At 34.0% G+C, this 26044-nt stretch overlaps 2 long non-coding RNA genes across 2 annotated transcripts in view; one reads left to right on the top strand and one right to left on the bottom strand.

Moving 5' to 3' along the window:
* Nucleotides 1-372: 372 nt before the first annotated feature.
* Nucleotides 373-25958, bottom strand: LOC143048989 (uncharacterized). The gene is made up of 3 exons (XR_012969978.1): nt 25888-25958; nt 25212-25371; nt 373-1050 (listed from the first exon to the last, which is right to left on the bottom strand). It is a non-coding gene; the product is annotated as an uncharacterized LOC143048989 (long non-coding RNA).
* The window catches only part of LOC143048990 (uncharacterized), a 33642-nt gene continuing 9974 nt past the window's right edge, over nt 2377-26044 (top strand). Inside the window, exon 1 of the long non-coding RNA XR_012969979.1 lies at nt 2377-2450. This is a non-coding gene — a long non-coding RNA (uncharacterized LOC143048990). The remainder of the gene's footprint in view (nt 2451-26044) is intronic.

The raw sequence follows: 26044 nt of genomic DNA, 5'->3' as shown, positions 1-26044 counted from the left end.
TAAATATTTAATAAATTTATTTTACTTTCCGTTTTATGGATATAAATATTATAATACAAAAAAATAAATAATAATTACTCATAAAACCCGGCTAAATACTAAAATGGTATGAAATAATTAACGTAGAAATATAATGATTATTGTTTATAAACATTTTTTGTAGGATGCAAGAATTTATTTGGATTTAATTTTTATGTTTCCTTTACTATAAGTTCAGGGACGGATCCAGCCATTTTAAAAGGGGGGGGGGGTCCTAACCCAGGGAAAGGGGGGGAGGGGTTCCAGTCACATGTTCCCATTCAAATACATTGATCGTAAAAAAAAAGGGGGGTTCCAACCCCCGGACCCCCCCCCCCCCCTCTGGATCCGCGCCTGAAGTTATATGGTTCGCTACTGACCCCATACGGATCCATAGAGGGTTAGTAAAATCCATAGGGGGTGAGGCCAGAGGCCGAGTCCCCTGCTATGAGGTCCCCTGTGAATTTTATTCACCCTCTATGGATCCGTAGGGGGTCAGTAGTTAACCGTATAACGAATTTATCGGACGCTGGACTTTTTTCTGCGGCGTTTTGTTGAAAAATAAACAATGAAACACAACAACATTAATAGATGACGTCGCCATTAACGCGTCATGAACCCCATATGAAACTTACTAACCCCATACTAGACTGGTTCGCCTGTTTAGATCAATGTGCATATTACATATTTCATATATTAAATTCTTTTGATAAGAATATTATCTTTCTGTTTTCCGATCTAAAATTAACATTTTAAACAGAATGTTCTATCCCAGGTTAAATAACAACATATCTGTACTTTATTTATAGGCATTAGCTTTCACAGTTTAAAACATTTATTAGTATAAATTGCAATAATTTTCAATATCTCTAGGTTTTCTTGAATAAAAAAAACCAATTAATTTTGGCACTTGCGCTGAACTTTTAGAACTCATATATAATATATGATATCATAGCTGACAGGTATCTGGTTTTCCCAGGGATTTTCACTTCTACGAACGCCATTGATATCATCGCTGCTACGTTTGGATAACTAAAAAAAACCAAACAAACATGCAAGGGTGAGTTAAATCTATTTTCAATCTTTACAGTTTAATTTACAGGTATTTCATTTATTATAATTTCATCTTCTTTTGAAACAGAAAACCAAACTGAATAAACAGTGTAACCAGTGATGAATGATCATTGTCAAAATTGAGTTCAGTATTTTCAGGGGTTTACGTTTTGCAGGACACAATGTATTTTATTTCTCCACTATAAACGATTTGTTTTCTTCTGGAGAATTCAAATCTATGTACCAGTAAACGTACCACGCGACGTCTACAAATAAGTCGCCTTAAAGGCTTTCAAAATGAGCTCTTAATTACTGATTCAAATATGTTTCAAGCATTCATTTATTCTAACAGTAAGCATGGTATAACTTTTGTCAAACTGCCGTCTATATATAAATATTTAAAGACTTAGTTATCAATGTGGTATGAGTACCAATGAGACAACTCTCCATCCGAATTAACAATTTATAAAAGTAAACCATAATAGGTCAAAGGTACGGCCTTCAACACGGAGCCTTGGCTCACCGTGACCTAACAACAAGCTATAAATGGCCCCACAATTACTAGTGTGAAACCATTCAACCGGGAAAACCAACGGTCTAATTTAATTTGACTCAATATAAAAAAAAAAAAGCAATTCAGCGGTGATTTATTAGTTAGCCGACCGTGCGAGGGCTGTACAGCCAGTGAAGGTCGTTAAAAACTTCCATTTGTTGTGATTCATCATGGCAAGACATTAATTTTCACTGACAGCTATAGGAGGGGTCCAGCTCAAATCATGCTCAAGTGATTCCGGCCCTATATCATATTATATACCCCACCCCCACCCCATTTGATCCGTCCGTGCAATTGGGTACTCCTCATTAGAGATTCATGGATCGTTTGGTAGTCTTTGGTCAGGTGGTCGGTTCAAATCCATTTTTCTATGGTTCACCAAGGACTAAGAATTGAACAGGTGGAACAACAGTGTAAATACTATAAGCAGTGGCAGATCCAGAACTTTTCCTAAAGGGGGGGCGCTGACTGACCTAAAAGGGGGGGGGGGGCACTCCAGTCATGCTTCAATGATTCCCTATATAATCAACCAAATTTTTCCCAGGAAAGGGGGCCCGGCCCCCCCCCCCCCCCCCACTGGATCCGCCTATGATAAGGACGCATCTAAATTACAAATTAAATAGAAACATTGTTTTGGAAGCACCGAACCGTGGGTCAACCGTCTCAGGAACACAGGCCTGACTTCAGGAAAGATCGGAGATCCGTCAACCTTGCTTCGGAAGTTGGTCGTCTTATTAGTCGACAGGAGAGTTATTTCCCTTTTAAAGTATTTTCTGAAGTTCTGGTGGTGGATATATTCCCTGAATTACCATTTTTGCAGTTATCGGTAAAGTTTACTTTAATTTTTTAATGAAGCGTTCATAATAATTGTTAAATAAAACCCAAATGAATATTATAAGTCCAAATTAGTCTCCCGTCTGTTGCATTATATCTTATATCAGATCATGGCGGGACAATCCGGGACTTTCTCCCGGTCCTACTTAAAAGCGCCCGGAAGCGCCCGGGAATAGAAAAAGCGCCCGTGGAAAGGAAAAAGCGCCCTGGGAAGGAAAATTAGCGCCCGGGAGAATAAAATAATAATATTTTTCCTTAAAAAGAATAAATAATCATTGCTTGTTTTGTCCTTATAATATAAATGCATGTGGATATGATGCCTGAAGTCTATTTTTGCAACTGCATGCCATCGTCATGGTGAACACTTTTTTATGCAGATGCTGATATACATTTATTATATCTTTTTTATGAATCTAAAACTGTTTCCATGGCTATGCTTATCAGGGTTTTAATGCTTATTTTTAAATTTAAACCAAAACCCTGCCTTTTACCCCCTTGTTTTAACTAACTTTATTTGCTGATGTATTATGTGTAACTCTTTTAATTTTGATTAAATTAATTTTTGTCTGTGAAATTTAAGAGTTCCAAATGGTGAAGTTGAAATCATGCCTTCGTAAATTTTACTGACGGACGCCATCACGAGTTGGTTGACCGTTATGGAATAACCGTTTCACAAATGATATCGCATATGTTCCTTACGTCGTAACTACAATCCCCTTCCCTTTCATGAATATGACCTACTGAATTAGATTATTTACCGGATTTGTAATCACATAAGCAACACGACGGGTGCCACATGTGGAGCAGGATCTGCTTACCCTTTTGGAGCACCTGAGATCACCCCTAGTTTTTCGGTGGGGTTTGTGTTGTTTATTCTTTAGTTTTCTATGTTGTGTCGTGTGTACCATTGTTTTTCTGTTTGTCTTTTTCATTTTTAGCCATGGCGTTGTCAGTTTGTTTTAGATTTATGAGTTTGACTGTCCCTTTGGTATCTTTCGTCCCTCTTTTAAGTAGTTTTTTTTTACATTTTTCATTTTGATATCATTTTTGATACATGCCTTTGATGTCTTACATTTTATTAATCTTCCGCATAAACTGTGATCCATTATAATCAGTCTATTCATAGATTATATTATTGTTAAAATTGAAACATTCATAGATATAGGAAGATGTGGTGTGAGTGCCAATGAGACAACTCCATACAAATAACAATTTAAAAAGTAAACCATTATAGGTTAAAGTACGGCCTTCAACACGGAGACTTAGCTCACACCGAACAACAAGCTATAAAGGGCCCCAAAATTACTAGTGTAAAATCATTATTACAAATATCTATTATCTGAATTTGAAAATTACTTGTCTAAAATTTAAAAAAAATAATGTGCATAACTTATTTCATCAACACAAAGTTGTCTCAAGCCAATAAAATATATTTTCCCCGGGCGCCTTTTCTTTTTTCTGGGAGCATTTTATTAGGACCCCTTTCTCCAAGTCCAAGCACAGCCACTGGGCTGTCTTCTTTACGGGACCTGACGAGGTTTGACTGTCAATGGCTGTCACTAGTCTGATTCATTGCTCAAAAGGGACTCGTTAGTGAATGATTACTAGCAATAAGTAGTTTCAAGGTAGACATTGTGTCCAGCGGATATAGGTGTTTATCCAGTTCACTCCGTATCACTACAGTCTACAGGTTTGTTCGCGGAAACAGTGGGAACAAAATTAAAATGTTTATAGCAATATAACACTTAACAAACTTGATTACAAAATAATTCAAACCAAACAAAAAAGGGTGTAAACATTTAGGGTGCAAACAGACTTTGGGTGCCAGTGGCTGATCCAGAAATTTTCATAAGTGGGGGCCCACTGGCTGCCTAAGAGGGGGACGGTTGCTTCACGCTTCAGTGAATCCCTATATAAGCAACCAAATTATTTTCTCACAAATCCATCTCTGGGTGCAAATGTGTAGCCTGTAATATATATAGGGTTGGGAAGTGAAAGGGTGCTATAATTTACAAACATGAATAGTCTAACGAACATGTTTTTTGCAAACTGACCTGGATTCACTTTTTTTCGAGTGTAGACCAGGTATTTCAAGGGAACTGCTGTCTCCTTTGTGATTTTGGGGCCTTCTTATACGGCGACATGTATGGCCGATTAAAATTAATTGATAGATTTTCATCCCCGTCTGCCCCTCTGAAATCATCCCGCCCCAATTTTTAGCTCACCTGGCCTAAAGGGCCAAGTGAGCTTTTCCCATCACTTTGCGTCCGGCGTCGTCCGTCGTCCGTCGTCGTTAACTTTTACAAAAATCTCCTCTGAAACTGCAGGGCCAAATTAAAACAAACTTGGCCACAATCATCATTGGGGTATCTAGTTTAAAAAATGTGTGGCGTGACCCCGCCAACCAACCAAGATGGCCGCCATGGCTAAAAATAGAACATAGGGGTAAAATGCAGTTTTTGGCTTATAACTCAAAAACCAAAGCATTTAGAGCAAATCTGACAGGGGTAAAATTGTTTATCAGGTCAAGATCTATCTGCCCTGAAATTTTCAGATAAATCAGACAACCCGTTGTTGGGTTGCTGCCCCAAAATTGGTCATTTTAAGGAAATTTCACCGTTTTTGGTTATTATCTTGAATATAATTATAGATAGAGATAAACTGTAAATAGCAATAATGTTCAGCAAAGTAAGATCTACAAAAAAGTCAACATGACCAAAATGGTCAGTTGACCCCCTTAAGGAGTTATTGCCCTTTATAGTCATTTTTTTGTCAATTTTTCGTGAAGTTTTGTTATCTTGTACAAAAATCTTCTCCTCTGAAACTACTGAGACAAATTTAACCAAACTTGTCCACAATCATCGTTTAAAAAATGTGTGGCGTGACCCGGCCAACCAACCAAGATGGCCGCCACAGCTAAAAATAGAACATAGGGGTAAAATGCAGTTTTTGGCTTATGACTCAAAAACCAAAGCATTTAGAGCTAATCTGATTGGAATAAAATTGATTATCAGGTCAAGATCTATCTGCCCTGAAATTTTCAGATGAATCGGACAACCTTTTGTTGGGTTGCTGCCCCTGAATTGGTAACTTTAAGGAAATTTTGCTGTTTTTGGTTATTACATGTATCTTGAATATTATTATAGATAGAGATAAACTGTAAACAGCAATAATGTTGAGCAAAGTAAGATTTACAAATAAGTCAACATGATTGAAATGGTCAGTTAACCCCTTTAGGAGTTATTGCCCTTTATAGTCAATTTTTAACCATTTTTCGTAAATCTTAGTTATCTTTTACAAAAATCTTCTCCTCTGAAACAACTGGGCCAAGTTCATTATAAATAGAGATAATTGTAAGCAGTAAGAATGTTCAGCAAAAGTAAGATGTACAAACAAACACATCAACATCACAAAAACACAATTTTGTCATGAATCCATCTGCGTCCTTTGTTTAATATTCACATAGACCAAGGTGAGCGACACAGGCTCTTTAGAGCCTCTAGTTTTTATATTTGAAAATATATGATTTCCGGATTTTGTTCATTTCCATTACCAGTAACCATCAATAATTTCGTTTCATTCAAAACTTCCTGTTTCAACTAGATTATTGTATTTCTTCGAGTAATTTAAAATGATTCTACAGATCTATGATGACAACATCATCTACCGAAAATAGAGATTGATTACGGGAAGGGCATAACATATTCGGCTTACGATTAATATGCTGTTTCCAAGAATGCAAATTGCTGTATGACACAAATTTTTAGGATTAGAAAAACAGGGATTTTTTTATTGATACTGTACAATGTCAATGACTTAATTTGTGTCCGGAATTTTGGACTGAATTTCAGAATGATATCCAAAGCGCAAGAATCGTGGAACTCATTGGTACAAAAAGGACTGACTTAAAAAAATTGACTCAAGCATGAACTTATTAGATTTTTTTACTGTATATTGAGTTCAAAAAGTCGGCAAACAGACTATGCGGTATGGGCTTTGCTCATTGTTGAAGGCTGTAAGGTGACCTATAGTTATTAATGTCTGTGTCATTTTGGTCTCTTGTGGACAGTTGTCTCATTGGCAATCAAACCACATCTTCTGTTTAACTTTTATATACACCTACATGTAGATTTTTTTACCCACAGCTATTGTTTTCTGTTGACAAACAGCAAACACCCTCTGTCCCAATACCTTCAATTAGGGTTATTAAACACTTCTTTTTGTTAAGTTCATGTTTTACATTGTTGCTAGCCTATGTTTGCATCATGCATAAGAATCTTTTTTAAAGCACAAACCCTTTTATTTTCAACACTTGTTTGTGGTTTCATTTTATTATGTACTCATAATTCTTGTGCTGCATACCAATGCATATTTGCTTCATACAAGAAAGCAAAATTAATTTGGTGTAGTGGTGCAGCTGAAGAGAGCATTTCTACACATTTTCACATGGTTTTGTCGTTTAATGAAAATAGGTTTCTAAAGCGACAATAACATCATGTAGAACAATGGTTGCCAATGAATAAGAGATATTAAGAATTATGTGTGAGGCAGTCCCCCCCCCCCCCCCACCCCATTTAAAAAAAAAATTTGGATGAAAATCTACTAATTAAATTAAGTTGGCCTATATACATGTAGCTAACTATATGCAGTATGGGCTTTGCTCAATGTTGAAGGTCGTATGGTGACTTATAGTTGTTAATTACTGTTTTTATTTGGTCTCTATTGGAGATTTGTATCATTGGCAATTATACCACATCTTTTTTATATTTGTGATTATAAAAGTCTTATTATCATGACTTCATCTTTTTATAGGCTTGTAAATTTTTTTACGGGAAGTATAATTTAGTATTCAAATGTCCATCATGCGTCTATGGATCTGTCTGTATGGCGTCCACATGTCACACCGTAACTTGAAAACCACATATCCAACTTTCATGAAACATATATCATGTATATACATAGTTGTTTCTTATGAAAGTCAAACGATCAGTATACTTTTTGGTGAAAATAAGATTTAAACTTTTTGAGTTACAGGACTTTATAACTAAAACAAGGGTGTGTTTTTTCACATGTCATTCCATATTTCAATAATTGATTATTACTTAAAACAACACACATTTCTTTGTTATATTTTGTTTATTCACATATATATATATATATATATATATATGTGAATAAACGATTAAATTAGGTATAATGAAAATCTATTACAATAGATTACTTCTTGCATTTAAACAATTTGTTACGAAAGAGGAAGATAATTTTAGTGCCGTATAAGGTGTATTATTAAGTATAAGATTTATTTTATTTTTATCGCACAATGTGGATATACTTTTTCCTGTAATTTTGAACATTTTTGATACAAAAGTCTCTCTAATACTGGAGTAACCTCTGATGATATTGTATTATTATCGGATAGCAAAGAGGGTTTGCAAAATTGTCTCAATACATTATAACAAGTAATTATTGTTCTTCTTGGAAATTACAAGTCAATACAGAGAAATCAAAAGTAATGGTTTTTAATTCAAACGGAAAGTCTTTTCTAAACGAATTTTATTATAATGGCAAATCCTTAGAGACAGTTAGTACAAATGTAGTACTTATTGTTACAAAATGGGTATTAATATTAGATATAATGGCAGTTTTAATGTCGCCATCACTTCGCTTATGAAAAAAGCTAGGAAAGCATATTTTAAAATAAAGAAAACAATAGGATTAGATAACCCTTGTAAACTTCTGGAAAAACTTTTTGATTCCTTAGTAGCCCCTATTCTCCTTTATTGTAGCGAAATCTGGGGGATTATTTCGACATTTAAAGACAGTGATGCCTATAGATGAAAAGTTGCATATAAAATTTATTTAAGAAATCTTGGGAGTACACTGTAAGGCCTGGAATGATGCATGTCGTTCCGAACTTGCAAGACTACCATTATTTAAAAATAAGATAATGTTATCTTGCATTAAATTCTGGGACCATTTAATCACTTCAGAAGGAAGTTTAGTTCACCAAATATATAATGCTACAAAAAAAAGCAACCCATGGGTTAAAAGGTTAAATATTTTTATTCAAAACTTAGGTTTATCTTATTTGTCAAATGATAACCTTACTATTAAACCCCTGTTTGGTTTTATAAAACAAAGACTAATTGACCAGGGTTTTCAGGAACAACATGCAAATATTTCAGCATCTCCAAAATTAACATTTTTCCAAAGTGTTTACAAAATGAGTGAACGGGCAGGTTATGTTGATGCTTTAAAAAATAGATCAGATCGATCATCATTATGTAAATTAAGAGTTAGTGCTCATAACCTTGCCATTGAAAGAGGAAGATATTTAAAAGTACCAAGAGATCAAAGAATTTGTGAAATCTGTAAAAGTGGCGAAATTGAAAATGAACAGCACATGCTTGTTATGAGCATTACTATAATTAAATTTAGTATTTGAATATTTTGTAAGGTCCTCATGGCTGTCAAACAGTTATAACTAGATGTCAACCTCATCTCATGGAAGAGTGAATAATGTAAAGTTTTTCGAGGTAAAAAAAAGTCACTATTGCAGATACTATAGGTAGCAGATCAACTAAATTTAGTGTATGGAAATAATGCAGGGTGTGCACATCCAACTGGCAGGAGTCGTCTAATCTTTACCTCATTTTCATACATTGTAGTTGTTCAGTGGGTAAATTAAAGTTTTGTAATTTGGTGTTTTTTTTGCATACCAAGGGCAAATACAAACTAGATGCTCTAAAGAGAAAAATTCATGGCAACAAATTATTGACCAATTTCTGTACTTCCCGTTTTATCAAAACTTTTAGAAAAGCATGTTTCAAAACATTTGTATGACTACCTAAATTAAAAAGATTAGATCTTTTACACCCAGCACAGTCTGGGTTTCGACAAGAACACTCTTGCCAAACTGCCCTTGTCAATATCATAGATAAATGGATACAGGATATGAATGATGGTGATATCAACTTAGCAGTTCTATTGGATTTTAATTAAGAAAGCTTTTGATGTAGTAGATCATGATATTCTCTGTAAAAAACTTGAAATTTATGGATTTGATAATACTGCTGTTTCTTTTTTTAAATCATATTTGAATGAAAGATCTCAACAAGTACAAATTGGTAATGCTCATTCTGAAAAACTTTATATCAAGTATGGTGTCCCCCAAGGCTCCATATTAGGCCCCCTTCTGTTTATATTGTACATAAAGGATCTTCCTATTTATATGAAAAATTGTTGCACTGATTTATATACCGATGATTCAACTTTACATCTTTCTGGTAATTGTTATCAAACTCTACAGTCAAAGGTACAAGAAGATTTACATGGTGTAGAGGAATGGTTCAATGATAACAATATGTTCATCAATAAGAATAAAACAAAATATATGATTATTAGAACGAAACAAAGAGCAATGCCACATTACATGAGAGTTGTTTAACTATTAACAATCAAGTGATACAATCTTCCACATGCGAAAGTCTTTTAGGCATTAAAATTGACCCTTCCCTCACATGGAAAAACCAAATTGATGTGATCTGCTCAAAAATATCATCTAGACTATATCTACTATTAAAGATTAAAAAAATTCTAAATCTAGACTGCAGAAAATTATTCTATAATGGTTATATCTTGCCACTAATTGATTATTGTTGTATAGTGTGGAGTAGTTGTAGCAGTGAGGGTTTAAAAAGGATATTAAAATTACAAAAGAGGGCTGCTAGATTAATACTAGAAACAGACCCATTCGCTCCTTCTGCACCCAAACACTTAAACTGGATGACAGTTTAACAGAGAATAAAATATCATAAGTTAGTGATGACATTTAAGTGCAGTAAATGTGATGCCCCATCATATCTTACTAACAAGTTTCATTATGTTTCAGACAGAAATCCATACCCCTTGAGAAATGCTGTTAAAAGAAACCTCATACTCCCTAAACCAAAAACAGAATTGTTCAAAAAATCTTTATGTATTCTGGACCATTCTTATGGAATAATTTACCAATACCGTTAACAAATATTACAAATGTTAATTCTTTCAAATACAAAATAACAGATTATTTATTGAAATCAACCTAGCTGTCTCAATAATATAAAAAACTGATCATGTCATCATGTTTATTTTTTTCATCACATTTATCAAGTTGTATTGAACATTATTATCATACTTGACTTTTTATACTAATGTATGCAATATATATGTTTGCATTTTGTTTGATTTCTCATGATGAGGGCCTCAGGGAAGATTAGTTATATAGCTAACTGTGTAACCCTCTTTAAATAAAGTATTGTTGTTGTTGTTGTTGTTGTTGTTGTAGCTCACCTTGGTCTATGTGAATATTAAACAAAGGACACAGATTGATTCATGACAAAATTGTGTTTTGGTGATAGTGATGTGTTTGTAGATCTTACTTTACAAAACATTCTTGCTGCTTACAATTATCTCTATTTATAATGAACTTGGCCCAGTAGTTTCAGTGGAAAATGTAGTGAAAATTTACAAATTTTATGAAAAATTGTTTAAAATTTACTATAAAGGGCAATAACTCCTTAGGGGGTCAATTGACCATTTTGGTTGTGTTGACTTATTTTTAGGTCTTACTTTGCTGTACATTATTGCTGTTTACAGTATATCCTACTCTATCTATAATAATATTCAAGATAATAAAAAAAAACAGTAAAATTTCCTTAAAATTACCAATTCATGGGCAGCAACCTAACAACTGGTTATCGGATTCATCTGAAAATTCCAGGCAGATAGATCTTGACCTGATAAACATCAATAGACCCTGACTGAGGGGGTGGTTTCATTTAATTAATACTTCTTGTCTATTTGCATAGTTAAGCAACCCAAATTTGTATGTGACACCACCAAAATTCAAAGTTGGTCTGTGTTTTGAGGTATTGAGCATTGTGTACAAGTTTCATAACATTTGGTCAGGCAATCTAATATTAGAGGAACCAATCTATAAGGATAAACAAAGGTACAGACACACTGACAATAGTACTTAATGCCCCCTCTACTTGGTGGGGAAAGAAAAGTCTGTATATCTGCCATTAATTTCTGCAAAAATTAGGAGAGCAGAACAAAGCTTAAACATATTAAATTTGTAACTCATCATGGTTAACTCACTTATATTACCAAAAATCAGCTGGGGGACAAGGGTAAAACTGTATGGCCCAACAACTTTGTTGCAGGCCATATGTTTTGCCACTTGTTAGATTTGCTCTTAATGCTTTAGTTTCAGACATATAAGCCAAAAGCTGCATTCTACCCCTTTGTTCTATTTTGAGCTATGTCAGCCATGTTGGTTGGCAGACAGGGTCATCAGACACATTTTTTTAACTAGATACCTATTGTAGGGTTAACGTTGTAATGGGGGTACCTTCATGACAAATAATGGTAAAAATTCTTGCCAAACGATGAAAACGGTAATTTTTTTGGAATATGATGATAAAATGTACATTTTCTTTTAGAAGAAAGAACTGATTTAGGCGAAGCACGTTATTTTTTTTCCAAAAATGACAATAACGATAATCATTTGAGACTTATGACGAATCATGATAAGTATATTTTGACAAATCATGTTAACTTTTTAACAAATTTAACGCTAACGGTTGCTGAAATGACTGTTTGATGCCTGATCCTCCTATTGATGATTGTGACCAAGTATCGTTCAGTAGTTTCAGAGAAGATTTTTGTAAAAGTTAACAAACAAACTTAAAATATTAGGTAGGTAAGGAAATTAGAACACACATATTTTTTGCTCACCTGGCCCAAAGTGAGCTTTTCTCATCACTTGGCGTCCGTCATCGTTAACTTTTACAAAAATCTTCTCCTCTAAAACTACTGGGCCAATTTTAACCAAACTTGGCCACAATCATCATTGGGGTATCTTGTTTAAAAAATGTGTCCGGTGACCCGGCGAACCAACCAAGATGGCTGCCATGGCTAAAAATAGAACATAGGGGTAAAATGCAGTTTTTAACCGGATTTTTGTGACAAAAATGTCGGTTATTGATTTGGGGATGTACGGCGGGCGGGCGGTCGGTCGGGCGGGCGGGCGGGCGGGCGGGCGTCACTCAAATGTTGTCCGTGCATTAACTCATGAACCGTTCAACCAAAGCTTTTAACATTTTAATATGTTGTTACTGACAACTAAATGAAGGTCAAGTTCAATAATGGCGATTTTGACTTTTACCGTTCAGGAGTTATGGTTCTTGAAAGATTGAAAAATGGAGTTTCCAGTCGTGTCTGTGCATTTACGCATGAACTGTTCTACCTAAGCTTCCCAAATTTTAATATGTTGTTACTGATGACAAAATGGAGGTCAAGTTCAATAATGACGATTTTGACTTTTACCGTTCAGGAGTTAAGGTTCTTGAAAGATTGAAAAATGGTGTTTCCAGTCGTGTCCATGCATTTACACATGAACTGTTTTACCAAAGCTTCCCAAATTTTAATATGTTGTTACTGATGACAAAATAGAGGTCAAGTTCAATAATGACGATTTTGACTTTTACCGTTCAGGAGTTATGGTTCTTGAAAAATTGAAAAATGGTGTTTCCAGTCGTGTCCGTGCATTTTCTCATGAATCATTCAACCAAAGCTTTTGAAATTTTTATATGTTGTTACTGATGGCAAATTAGAGGTCAAGTTCAATAATGATGATTTTGACTTTTACCGTTCAGGAGTTATGGTTCTTGAAAGATTGTGAAATGGCGTTTCCATTCACGTTGTTGCATTTACTCATGAACCATTCAATCTAAGCTTTTCAAATTTTAAGATGTTGATACGGATGACAAAATGGAGGTCAAATTTGATATTGACGATTTTCACTTTCACCATTCATCAATAATGGTTCTTGTGATATTGCCAGGACACAAATAAATATTAATAAATCCGGTTTGCTGTCGTTGTGACAGCCTCTTGTTGGCTAATAACTCAAAAACCAAAGCATTTAGAGCAAATCTGACATGGGGTAAAATTGTTTATCAGGTCAACATCTATCTGTCAAGAAATTTTCAGATGAATTGGACAACCCATTGTTAGGTTGCTGCCTCTGCATTGGTAATTTTAAGGAAAATTTGCTGTTTTGGGTTATTATCTTGAATATTATTATAGATAGAGATAAACTGTAAACAGCAATAATGTTCAGCAAAGTAAGATTTACAAATAAGTCAACATGACCAAAATGGTCAGTTGACCCCTTTAGGAGTAATTGCACTTTATAATCAATTTTTAACCATTTTTCGTAAATCTTAGTAATCTTTTAGAAAAATCTTCTCTGAAACTACTGTGCCAATTAAAGCAAACTTGGCCACAATCAACTACCTCTAACCTTTTTTATTTGGAAAATATGCCATTTTGTCAAATTGGGAAGTTTATAATAACCATGAATTCGACTGGGACTTCAATTTGCAGACCCCCTTTCAAGAGAAAAACCCTCATTTGAAATAAGACCCCTTTTTATTAGCTCACCTGGCCCGAAGGGCAAAGTGAGCTTTTCTCATCACTTGGCGTCCGTCATCCCTCGTCCGTCGTCATCGTCGTTAACATTTTACATTTTGAACTTCTTCTAGAGAACCACTGAATGGAATGAAACCAAACATGGCATGAATGTTCTTTATGAGGCGCTGACCAAGTGTTGTTACTTTGTAGCCGATCCATCATCCAAGATGGCCGCCAGCAGGGGACTTAGTTTAACATAGGACCCTATGAGATATGCATACAAATGACTTCTTTTAGAGAACTGTTGAATGAAATGAAACCAATCATGGCATGAATGTTCCTTATGAGGTGCTGACCAAGTATTGTTACTTTGTAGCCAATCCATCATTCAAGATGGCCGCCAGTGGGGGACTTAGTTTAACATCCAATTGTAGGACCCTGTGGGAAATGTATACAAATGACTTCTATTTTAGAACCAATGAATGGAATGAAACTAAACATGGGATGAATATTCCTTATGAGGTGCTGACCAAGTCTTGTTACTTTGTAGCTGATCCATTATCCAAGATGGCTGCAGTGGGGGACTTAGTTTAACATAGGACCCTAATGGGAAATGCATACAAATGACTTCTATAAGAGAACCAATGAATGGAATGAAACCAAACATGGCATGAATATTCCTTATGAGGTGCTGACCAAGTGTTGTTACTTTGTAGCCAATCCATCATTCAAGATGGCCGCCAGTGGGGGACTTAGTTTAACATCCATTTGTAGGACCCTGTGGGAAATGTATACAAATGACTTCTATTTTAGAACCAATGAATGGAATGAAACTAAACATGGGATGAATATTCCTTATGAGGTGCTGAGCAAGTCTTGTTACTTTGTAGCTGATCCATTATCCAAGATGGCTGCAGTTAACATAGGACCCTATGAGAAATGCATACAAATGACTTCTTTTAGAGAACTGTTGAATGAAATGAAACCAAGCATGGCATGAATGTTCCTTATGAGGTGCTGACCAAGCTTAAGTGTTGTTACTTTGTAGCTGATCCATCATCCAAGATGGCCGCCAGAGGTGGACTTAGTTTAACATAGGACCCTATGGGAAATGCATACAAATGACTTCTTTTAGAGAACCACTAAATGGAATGAAACCAAACATGGCATGAATGTTCCTTATGAAGTGCTGACCAAGTATTGTTACTTTGTAGCCAATCCATCATTCAAGATGGCCGCCAGTGGGGGACTTGGTTTAACATAGGACCCTGTGGGAAATGCATACAAATGACTTCTATTTTAGAACCAATGAATGGAATGAAACTAAACATGGGATGAATATTCCTTATGAGGTGCTGACCAAGTCTTGTTACTTTGTAGCTGATCCATTATCCAAGATGGCTGCAGTGGGGGACTTAGTTTAACATAGGACCCTAACAGGAAATGCATACAAATGACTTCTATAAGAGAACCAATGAATGGAATGAAACCAAACATGGCATGAATATTCCTTATGAGGCGCTGACCAAGTGTTGTTACTTTGTAGCTGATCCATCATCCAAGATTGCCGTTAGCGAGGGACTTAGTTTAACATAGGACCCTTTGGGAAATGCATACAAATGACTTCTTTTAGAGAACCACTGAATCGAATGAAACCAAACATGGCATGAATATTCCTTATGAGTTGCTGACCAAGTGTTGTTACTTTGTAGCTGATCTATCATCCAAGATGGCTGCCAGCAGGGGACTTAGTTTAACAAAGGACCCTATGGGAAGTACATACAAATGACTTCTTTTAGTGAACCATTGAATGGAATGAAACAAAACATAGCATGAATGTTCCCAATGCGTTGCTGACCAAGTGTTGTTACTTTGTCATCCATCAAACATCCAAGATGGCCACAAGTGGGGGGACTTAGTTTAACATAGGACCCTATGGGAAATACATTTAAATTTCTTTTAGAGAACCACTGAATGGAATGAAATCAAACATAGCAATAATGTTTCTTATGAGATGATGACCAAGTGTTGTTACTTTGTAGCCGATCAATCATCCAAGATGGCCGCCAGCAGGGGTTTAGTTTAACATAGAACCACTGAATGGAAAGAAATCAAACATAGCAATAATGTTTCTTATGAGATGCTGACCAAGTTTTGTAACTTTGTAGCCAAATTTTATCTTTTTTTTATATGATTTCAAAAACCCAAGTAGAGTCAGGTGAGCGATACGGGCTCTTGAGAGCCTCTAGTTAATAGTGATCATGGTGATAATACATAATAGACCCTCAAATCTGCATACAAGTCATTTTAGGCATGAAAAATTTTTAAATGAGTTTTTCAGTTTGTATTCATGCACAATTACTACTGAGACTGCACTGTTTGAGAAAAAAGTTGTCTTTTTGGGAATAATTTTAAGCCATTTTTTTAAAAATTGGGATTCTACTCCAGGGGAAAAAGCCTTTATTCTCCTGTAATTTGAGCCAATAACATCACTGGTCACTGTCTATGGACTTTGAAACTTTTGCTAAGTATTTATCTTAGTTTATAGTTTTGATTAGGTTGGTTTATGGATAAGCATTGGCATATCTCATAACCATGACGACTATTTGACCACGCCCCCTCAGATTTGGTCATTTGACTTTGAAATTTTGCTTAGTTTACATGTATTAGTTTGTTTAGGACGTCTGTTTAAAGGGAACTATAATTATGATAAGTCAATTGTATTTGGTATACATTTGTATTAGCATAAGCACATATTATTACGATGGAGATTGTTTAGCCATGTACTTTCAGTCATGTTTCATTGACTTTGAATATTTTCAAAACTGTACAAGTGTTTATATTTTAATTTCAACATTTGCATTACCCTAATTACAAAAAAGTGAGGCATATTTCCGTGATAACAGTTTATTATATACTTTATATCATCGGTCAGGCAAACTAATACGAGAAACGCCAATCAATTTATTTTATTCAGCATTGCACAAAGTAAAAAAAGATAAAGGTACAGGGGTGGATCCAGCCATTTAAAAAGGGGGGGGGGGTTCCAACTACATGTCCCTGTTATTCATATTTTACACATAAATGGACTAAATTTTTCTGCCACTTATAATGCATTGATCACTCTGGTTAGAATTTTTCAAATTTTAATAACTTTCTTAAACTTATTTGTAAAAAAATATTTTCTGTTTAAACATACATGTATATATTACTTATAAATGGACTCTGATATTTTTTCTTCCAGTTAACATTACATACAGTCTGCAGTTAAAGTTTTTAAAGCATTTATTAGATTCATAAACCTTTCTCATTCCTTGATTTTGACCAAACTTGGATAAAAGCTTCTTACAATCAAAAGAAAGTATCTGAAGGAAAATTTTTAAATAATTTTTTCCTCATTTTTGTTGAGCCACTTTTGATTGCATCAATATGGATGCATGCATGCATATATATGTATTTCCTTCATTGATTGAAATTTTATGAAAGGTTAAATATACATCAAGTACCTAAATGAAAAAACAAGATTTTTAACTTCCTATGTCAATTAAGATAAAAACTGGTATGTTTAAATGTAAATTCTGGATGCTATTTAGGTCAGAAAATTTGAAAGATTAACTGATTCACATATTTGTGGTTTAAATGAATGATGCTGAATCAGCAAATGTTATCATTATGATATTAGGCACATATCCGATTTTAGGGAGATGAATTAAATATGTCATGTTTGTTTTTTTTTTAAATAAAATATGGTTTAAAAACCTATAGTCTACTAAAAAAGAACATTTATTTTTAAGTAATTTGACAGATCATTTTGAATTTATTTTATTTTCAGTCTACAAGCAGTCATTAATTGATTGAAGATTGAAGGTGGTGGGGGGAAAGGGGAGAGGGGGTTGTACCCCTAAATTATTTTGGTAGGGTTGAGCTTGAGCATGCAACTGAGACATCAAGTACCCCACCCTTTTCATATATTTTGTTTATCAATTAGATATTTAGATATTTTGTGGAAGAGTGAATTTTCTGCCTTCCATTTACACTGGATGCATTGATTGTATTATACAGTATGTACTAATTCTAAATATCTCTTGCAGATAATTTATTGACGTAGGTGATTCTTTGTAATCTACTTGTGATTAGGTCTTATTTTATTGGTCATTGGTCAGTCAGGGGTACTACTTGTAGAAGTTATTTTTAATTACTTGAAAAAGTAATATTATTTACTTATATAAGTAAATTTGTAGGATACTTATACAAGTGAATTTTATTTACTTGTATTATGTAAAACAAATATTGGCTGAGTTATGTCCCTTAGACAATCAGATTTTTTTTACTTGTAGAAGTAACAAAGTCATCCGATCTTCTTTTATTGAATTTATGATTATTGCTCTAATAGAATTTTAAATTATCTGCCCTTTGTAGATGTCTTTATAATTACTAATCATTTAAGTGTAATTCCATGGACAACGAAAATCCCAGTTGTCTGTTGTCTTCAGAACACTGCTCATTTACAAGCCCCCAAGGAGCAATTTTTGAAGGCCTCTTGCACAAATACTTAAGATCTTTGCACAATCAATTTCTTTGTTGAATTAATGAGACTCTAATAAAAAAGTTGAGCAAACCTGGGAAAAATCATTATAGGCATGAATTTACATCTCAAAACTTGATGACTTTTGTGGGCTTGTAAGAAAAATTTACTGTAAACATGATAAATACAAGTAAATTTTTGAGAAAATAAAGGGGAGATTATTCAAACATTATTTATTTACTTATATATATGCATATTTTTTTACATCTTCAAGTAAATAAAATAACTTGTACAAGTTGTACCCCTGACTGTTGGTGGTCTTGTGATAATTATACAGGGAATTTAATTGCTGGTCAATTTTGGTCTTTGTTCACAAAAGTTTAAATAGTTTAATTTTTAGCATCTTCTGGTACATTAGTATAAAAAGTTGCAACTTCCTGTTAAAGAATTAAGCTGACAAGGCCAAGAGAATTTCTTTTAATAATTGCTATCATGTTTCATGTGTACAAACCTTTGAATGTTAACTAGGTGCATATGTCAAAATGATTGGATTTATTGCATCTACAACTAACATCAGTGGGAATACATTAGAATATGATAAATATAGAGTTCAATTGGTTTGACAAATAGCTGCAGATGCATTCACAACTGTTACGTTTAACCACATATAAAATACTGACATCTGATTAGTTTCAGATACTTATGATATAATCAAGCAAGTGATTATATATATATGTCAACCTTATTATGTATTAAATCATCTTTTAGTATATATATTTCATATACATGTAGAACTTATATATTTTCCCAAAAAAATATTGCAACATGACAAAATATATTTAACTACATGTAATGAACCCAATGAGCAGCAGAATTGACATAGCTTTTATTTGTTTATTTGGTTAAACATTTATTTTGTTGAGAGCCATTTTGAGGGAATATCTTATTTCACAGTGAAAACGTGTTTTTTTTGTCTTAAAATTTGCTAAACAATATAACACCGAATTAATTTGTAAAAAAATATTACATATAAATATACATGTATACAATGTATATGTTCACATCTCAATGAAAAAAATCAACACAATTATTTGTACACTTTAATTTAAACTGTAATTGTACTGCTCCTCGGGGCGTCTTGATTGACAAATAAAAATTGTTGTTGTTGTTGTTGTTCATCAGGAGAAAAAAAACCAACTGGAGACAAAATAATGAACTAATTAAACAAACTTTAGCACAGGATTTGTTAAAATCAAACCATACAAATTTAAGGGCATGAACATGTACTAGAACATTGAGTGAAGGAGTGGATTCATGCTGAGGATGCATTGAGTGAAATCCTAACCTACATGTAATTCATTTCTTTTTCAAATGTAACATTTTATACAGATTTCAAGTGTTATTTTTATTGCAAAAGACTGTTCTGTTTAATAATGCCGTGGATTTTGTTACATATACTTGTAATTTATAACAAAGTATTTTTTGCAAGTACCATCATTCTCTCCCTAAATAATTCAGAATTTGTTGAATAGGTTGAACCCATCTATCCTATCACACTAGAGATAGAGGATAATTTCCAAATTAATCGAAACTTGTTGAAGATTGATTATAATTTTATTGAGCAATAGATGACTTAGGGCTTACACGAGAGAACGGAAGTTCGTAACTACCAAAGGTCATTCTTTAGAGAATGAATGATCTAAATTGTAGTGTAGGGAGGGAGCTGGCCCAACAGCTTGGGTGGGCGTGTAAGCCCTAAGTCATCTATTGCTCAATAAAATTATAATCAATCTTCAACAAGTTTCGATTAATTTGGAAATTTTATTGAACAATAGATGACTTAGAGGCTTCCACGAGACTTTAGAGTTCTACATTTTAGATCATTCACACCAGGATGTATGTGTAGGCAATTCTGGATACTAATAAAAATTCTAATTATGTACTATTCTATTATTCCAACTATATATATGTACATGAATATACATTTATAACAAAAACATACATTGTAATAAATGTTATTATTTGTTTTCCAATAAGCTATCACTTAATGTTTGTGTTTGAATAGGTTTAAAATAAAATTTGTAAAAAGTTTGTGCTGAGCTCCAACCGGCTGTTTTCAGTATATTATTTAATGGAATCCCATGTGCTGCAGCGCTAGACGATGAAGCTGATCGACAGCTATGTGTCCCATACACTTTTATATCAATTCCTGCTTTTCCTAATAAATGTTTTATCCAACGTGATATTGTACTTTTTGTTACAGTTTTAAAAGGTTTAACACATGAAATGAAAAGGGATTTTTCCTGTCCCCTGAGTTTTGAAGTTCTTTTCAAATATTCTTCCATTGCTACAATAACACATAGTTTATTATCATCATGTCTATTAAATTCCAATGGTCCAATGTGCTTCCCTGGTTTGGATTGTTTAACTAAGTCTACTATGTACACTTTCATGTTGTCATTAGAAATAGTAATATTATTCAGTTTTATCAAATGAACAGTTTGACAGCGTTGCGCACTAAGCAGCATAAGCAATAATGCTAGCTTTTGTGATAGTTGTAATAATGTTAATTCCTCATTTGCAGGTAATGTTTTCAAATAATCTAAAACTATATTTACATCCCATGTTTCTGTATATTTGGGAAGAGACGGTCTAGCATTGAAAATTCCCCTCATATATCGAGTTACTAGTTTATGTTTCCCAATGTCTATCCCACTTGTCACAGAACAAATTGAAGATATTGCTGATTTAGCAGTGTTGATTGCACTGTAACTTAATCCACTATCATAAAGTGATGATAAGAAGGACAGCACAGTGTTTATAGATGGATCAAGTGGATCAGTTTGTCTTTTATTTGAAAAACACATCCATCTTTTGAAATAAGTCCCATATTGTTTTCCTGTGGATTGCCTCCAAGATTGTAAAATGATGTCGGCAGTGAGTGTTGAAAGTCCTTTATTTTCCAAGCTTTCCCGGACAAGATAAAAGCTCCCAGACGGAGGTTTGAAATTGGATGAATTCGTTTCAGATCCTGTGGTAGAAAGAGACTGTTTTTCGGCAGGATGTATGATTGTTGACTGATCTGATGTAATAATTGCGGAAACCATATTTGTGTTGGCCAAAGTGGTGCTATCAATACTACTTTGTCTAACTTGTCCTTGATGATTTTCTGAAGCACCTGTCCTATGACACTGAAAGGAGGAAAGATATAATAAAAATTATTATTAGTCCACTTTATAGTAAATGCATCAATTGCTATTGCATGTGGGTCTGGCTTATATGAAACATACTGAGTTGTCCTATTATTAAGCCTACTAGCGAATAAATCTATATGCATTGTCCCTACAGTACTCTGTAATTTTTCAAATAATTCTGTTTTTAATGTCCATTCCATGTCGTCATTTAATTTTCTAGATAGTTTATCGGCTTCTATATTTAGCTTTCCAGCTATATGTGCCACACTAATCCATAATTTTCGTTCTAAACACCAGAACCATATTTCTTTTGCTAGAATATGTAAATTTGTAATTTTTCCTCCAAAATTTTCAATATAAGAAATAGCTACTGTATTATCTAAGTTCATTCGAATATGCTTTTGTGAAATATTCCCAGCCAATGATTGTAAAGTTAAGAAAGCTGCCTTTAATTCTAAAACATTAATATGCATTTCTCTTTCTTCTGCTGACCAAAAACCTTCTGTTTTCTTCCCAGTGGTTTTATTAATTCCACCCCAGCCAGTTTTACTTGAATCACTGAACATTATAATATCAGGATCATTTTGAATTATTGGTTTGTAACTAGAAGGAAGATTTTTTATCCACCAATTAAATATTGTTTTCACATGAATTGGTAAACAAATACTTCTATCATAATTCCCATAAAACTTTTTTAACACTTTCTCTTTATATATTTCTAAATCTTTGTAATACAATTGAGCATATAGTACACCTGGTTCACTGGCAACCATTTTTCCTATAATTGTAGCAAAACTTCGAATAGTTATTTCCTTCGAATGCAATGCATTAACACATAAATCTTGTAAATTTAAAATCCTTTCTTGTGTCAATCTAACTGTCATATTTTCAGAATTAATTATAAATCCTAAAAAAGTTATTTCTTTAGTTGGTGTAAAGACAGATTTCTTTGGGTGTACTGTAAAGCCTAAACTATCAACTAATTCCACAGTATGTTTTACATTGTTCTGACAGTCTTCATAAGAGCGTGCTATAAGTAAGCTATCGTCTATATAAGGAACATTTATATGACCCATTTTTCTCAAAAAAGAGTATACTGGTTTAAGTAATTTTGTAAAAATTCTTGGACTGGTTGATAATCCTTGTGGTAATACACAAAATTGATAAGCGATATCATTCCACATAAATTTTAAATATTTGCAGTCCTGTTCATGAACTGGTACACTAAAATAACTGTCTTTTAAATCAATCGATGCAAAATGATCATTTTGTTGTATGTTTGTTAAAGCTCGTACCAATGTTTCCATTTTGAAATGAATTTTTGACACACTTTCATTGAAGTTTTTCAAGTTCAAAATCATTCGAATTGTATTGTCTTTCTTAGGGCGAATAAATATATTTGAAAAATATTCCTCTTTTTCTGTTTTCATTACCACCCTAATAATCCCTTTTTTCAAGAATTTATTAACTTCCATTGTAATCAAATTGTTTTCTTGTTCATTAAAAACTATTGGAGATGGTCTAAAATTTTGTTTTGGGATTTCATCTAGTTCAATCTTGTATCCCTTCACTGCATTTAATATAAAAGCATCACTTGTTAACTTTTCCAAATTTTGTACAAAAAGTTTTAATTTCCCTCCTGTAAAATTGTCTACTGTGTTTATCACTGTTATATTTTCACTTACACTTAACGTTTGTCTTTGTTGTGAAATCCGGCCTTCATCTTCTTGTTCTTGTTGCCCTTCTGTCCATGTACTTGTCCAGAAGTTTTTGCATGCTTTGGCTGAAAATAGGGTGGTTTTTGCCATGGAGGTCCTGGACGTTTCTCCACTCTGCGTTCCTCTAAAAAAGAGTCATTAAAGCTGAGTTTATTTGTCCTCCTGTCTTCTTTTTCAAGGTCTTCCAATTTTGTATCTAAATTGTCCCCGAAAAGGTACTCTGTAACTGGTGTGTCCACCTCTGTTACCCTTCTATATTTACTAGAAATTCCTGGCGTTATTAGCTGTTTGCGTTTTCTATTTGATGTATATATACCATGGGTTAACATTTTAAACATGTCTTTTGTTGTGTTTTTAACCTCATTCATGTCCCCTCCAGATTTCATAACATTTAAAGACTTAACTACCATTAGAAGAGTAGTTGTCATGCATTTTTGCACATTTTGTAGTGCCAAATCTGGATCCCTTTGTTTCTTACTCTTGAACCCTCTCCAAATTTCTTTGTTAACTTTGGGGACCTGAAGGCGTTTACAGTTTTCTGGAACTAAATACTGTTCCTCTAACTTTGTTAGTGTTTCTGTTTTCATTGGCTTATTTATAGCCTGATCTACCAATTTAGCCATCTGATTATCTATACTGTCACCAAATTTCTTAGGCTCTTCGTACATTTTCTCTAGTTCATCTAGAAAAGCTTTATTCTCCGCATCGTCATTTGCGTCAACAATATCATCGATGTTTAACTCATCATCGTCATCGTCGGAAATGTCTTCCAGACCATTATCTGACAGATCACTTTGATTGTTATTATTAATGAGGTTAACTTCGTTGTCAGCTTTGTCCTTTTGCGTATTATTGTTTGTTTTCGTTTTCTGGACATTTTTGTTGGTAACCGCGTCTTGCACGGTAAGCATATTGGCAGCCAAATTGGCAATAATCTCTGTATGGGATTCTATCTGCCGTTTGTTTACATCGGCCATGTTAGATATTTTGTCCCACAATGCTTGCATTGTAAGGTCATTTCCGGTTGACCCCTCTCCAATATTGTCAATATCACTTGGTCCTGTTTCATCAACATCTCGTTGCACAGGCCTTGGAGTTTCGCTGGCTTTCCCAGTTTTAACTCGATAAATCTCACGAGTTCTTCTCTTTATTGCATTTATCATTTCCTCATCTCGAGGAGAATTGTCCATCTCGGACGTGTGGCCTCGTTCGGCCGTCGCCATTATAGCGTAACTGTTTTCACAAATAAATCCAATTAATATTCTTTCGTTTAGAAATACATCCACGCGTAAAATTCACTTAAAAAGAAACACTGTTAGTTCCTGCACTAAATATATTATTTTCCTACACATACGAAACTGTTTATTTGGTAATTATTTGTAAAAAAACTTGGAGATTTGTTTATAAGAATTGACCAGTGGCGTCACGTGACCGTAATGACCTTTGGTAGTTACGAACTTCCGTTCTCTCGTGGAAGCCTCTAAGTCATCTATTGTTCAATAAAATAGTACTATAATGCAACAGGCACACTCAAGTAGACTGCCTCTTATCTAATGACTTACATCTGCTGAAAGTTGGTGTAAAACAAAACTACAAATATGAAAACAGAAATGATTTCAGTTTTCCAATTGAGAAAATAATAGGCCATTTCTGTTACATAATTGTATGTGTCTGTCCCAGTCAGGAGCCTGTAATTCAGTTATTGTTTGTTAATGTGTTACATATTTGTTTTTTGTTCATTTTTATCAGAAAAGATGAGATGAGGCTTATGTAATAACCAAAATCATTATTTGACTCTATTAAGGGCTGATTAATTACATTACGTAAGTATATATACTTTGATTTGTTCTACATACCTGTACATTGTACAGCTGAATATTTGTGTAATGAATCAAATTCAGGAAATTTGTGTCTCCTCTTGCAGAGTGCAGGACATATGCCGAAGTGAGTGCAGTTGGCAACATTATGAGCTTTTTGCATAAAGTTTTGTTTTTCTGGACAACCTGGATACTTCAGCTAGTATAAAATAATTGAAAACAATACTTTAATAATTCTATGCGTTTAAAGCGCGCTTGTCTGGATTTAGTTTTATCATCAGGAACACTCAAAGCCAAATTGAAAATCTGAAGATGTATAAGTACCGAAACTAATGAAACTGTATGTTGCATACAGATTTATTTGGTCTGTATTTGTTAAGTCTATATATATAAACCCTTATAAACAGACTTGACCAGAATCCTGCATCATTGGTGTTTCTAGTTGAAATTGTACATGTGTTCATAATAAATGTGACGTACGACCTAGCCTTCCTACTAAAATGGCCAGCAACATGGCTAAAATAGAACACAAGCCTAGGGTCAAAATACATTTTTTTTTAACCCAAGTCAAGTGAGCTTTTTTCATCACATGCAGACCCTTGTCTGTTGTCCATTAACTTTATATATTATGAACTTCTTCTAGAGAGCCACTAAATGGAGCGAAATAAAACATTGCATGAATATTCTTCATGCAGTGTTGTAAAAGTTTTGTTACTTTGTAGCTGATTCATTATGATCCCAGACGGCTGCCAAGGAGGGTGAAAAAAGGGGGTGTTGCTAAACGGCGGAAACGGAAAACGAAACGGAAACGGAAAACGGAAACAGAAAGAATTAACATCTTTTATTTAGGGTTATTTTATCTACATATACGT

The sequence above is a fragment of the Mytilus galloprovincialis genome, chromosome 10 (assembly GCF_965363235.1).
Source record: "Mytilus galloprovincialis chromosome 10, xbMytGall1.hap1.1, whole genome shotgun sequence".
NCBI lineage: Eukaryota > Metazoa > Mollusca > Bivalvia > Mytilida > Mytilidae > Mytilus > Mytilus galloprovincialis.
Note: the sequence above shows the minus strand (reverse complement) of the source record. Positions and strands in the feature narration are given on the sequence as shown.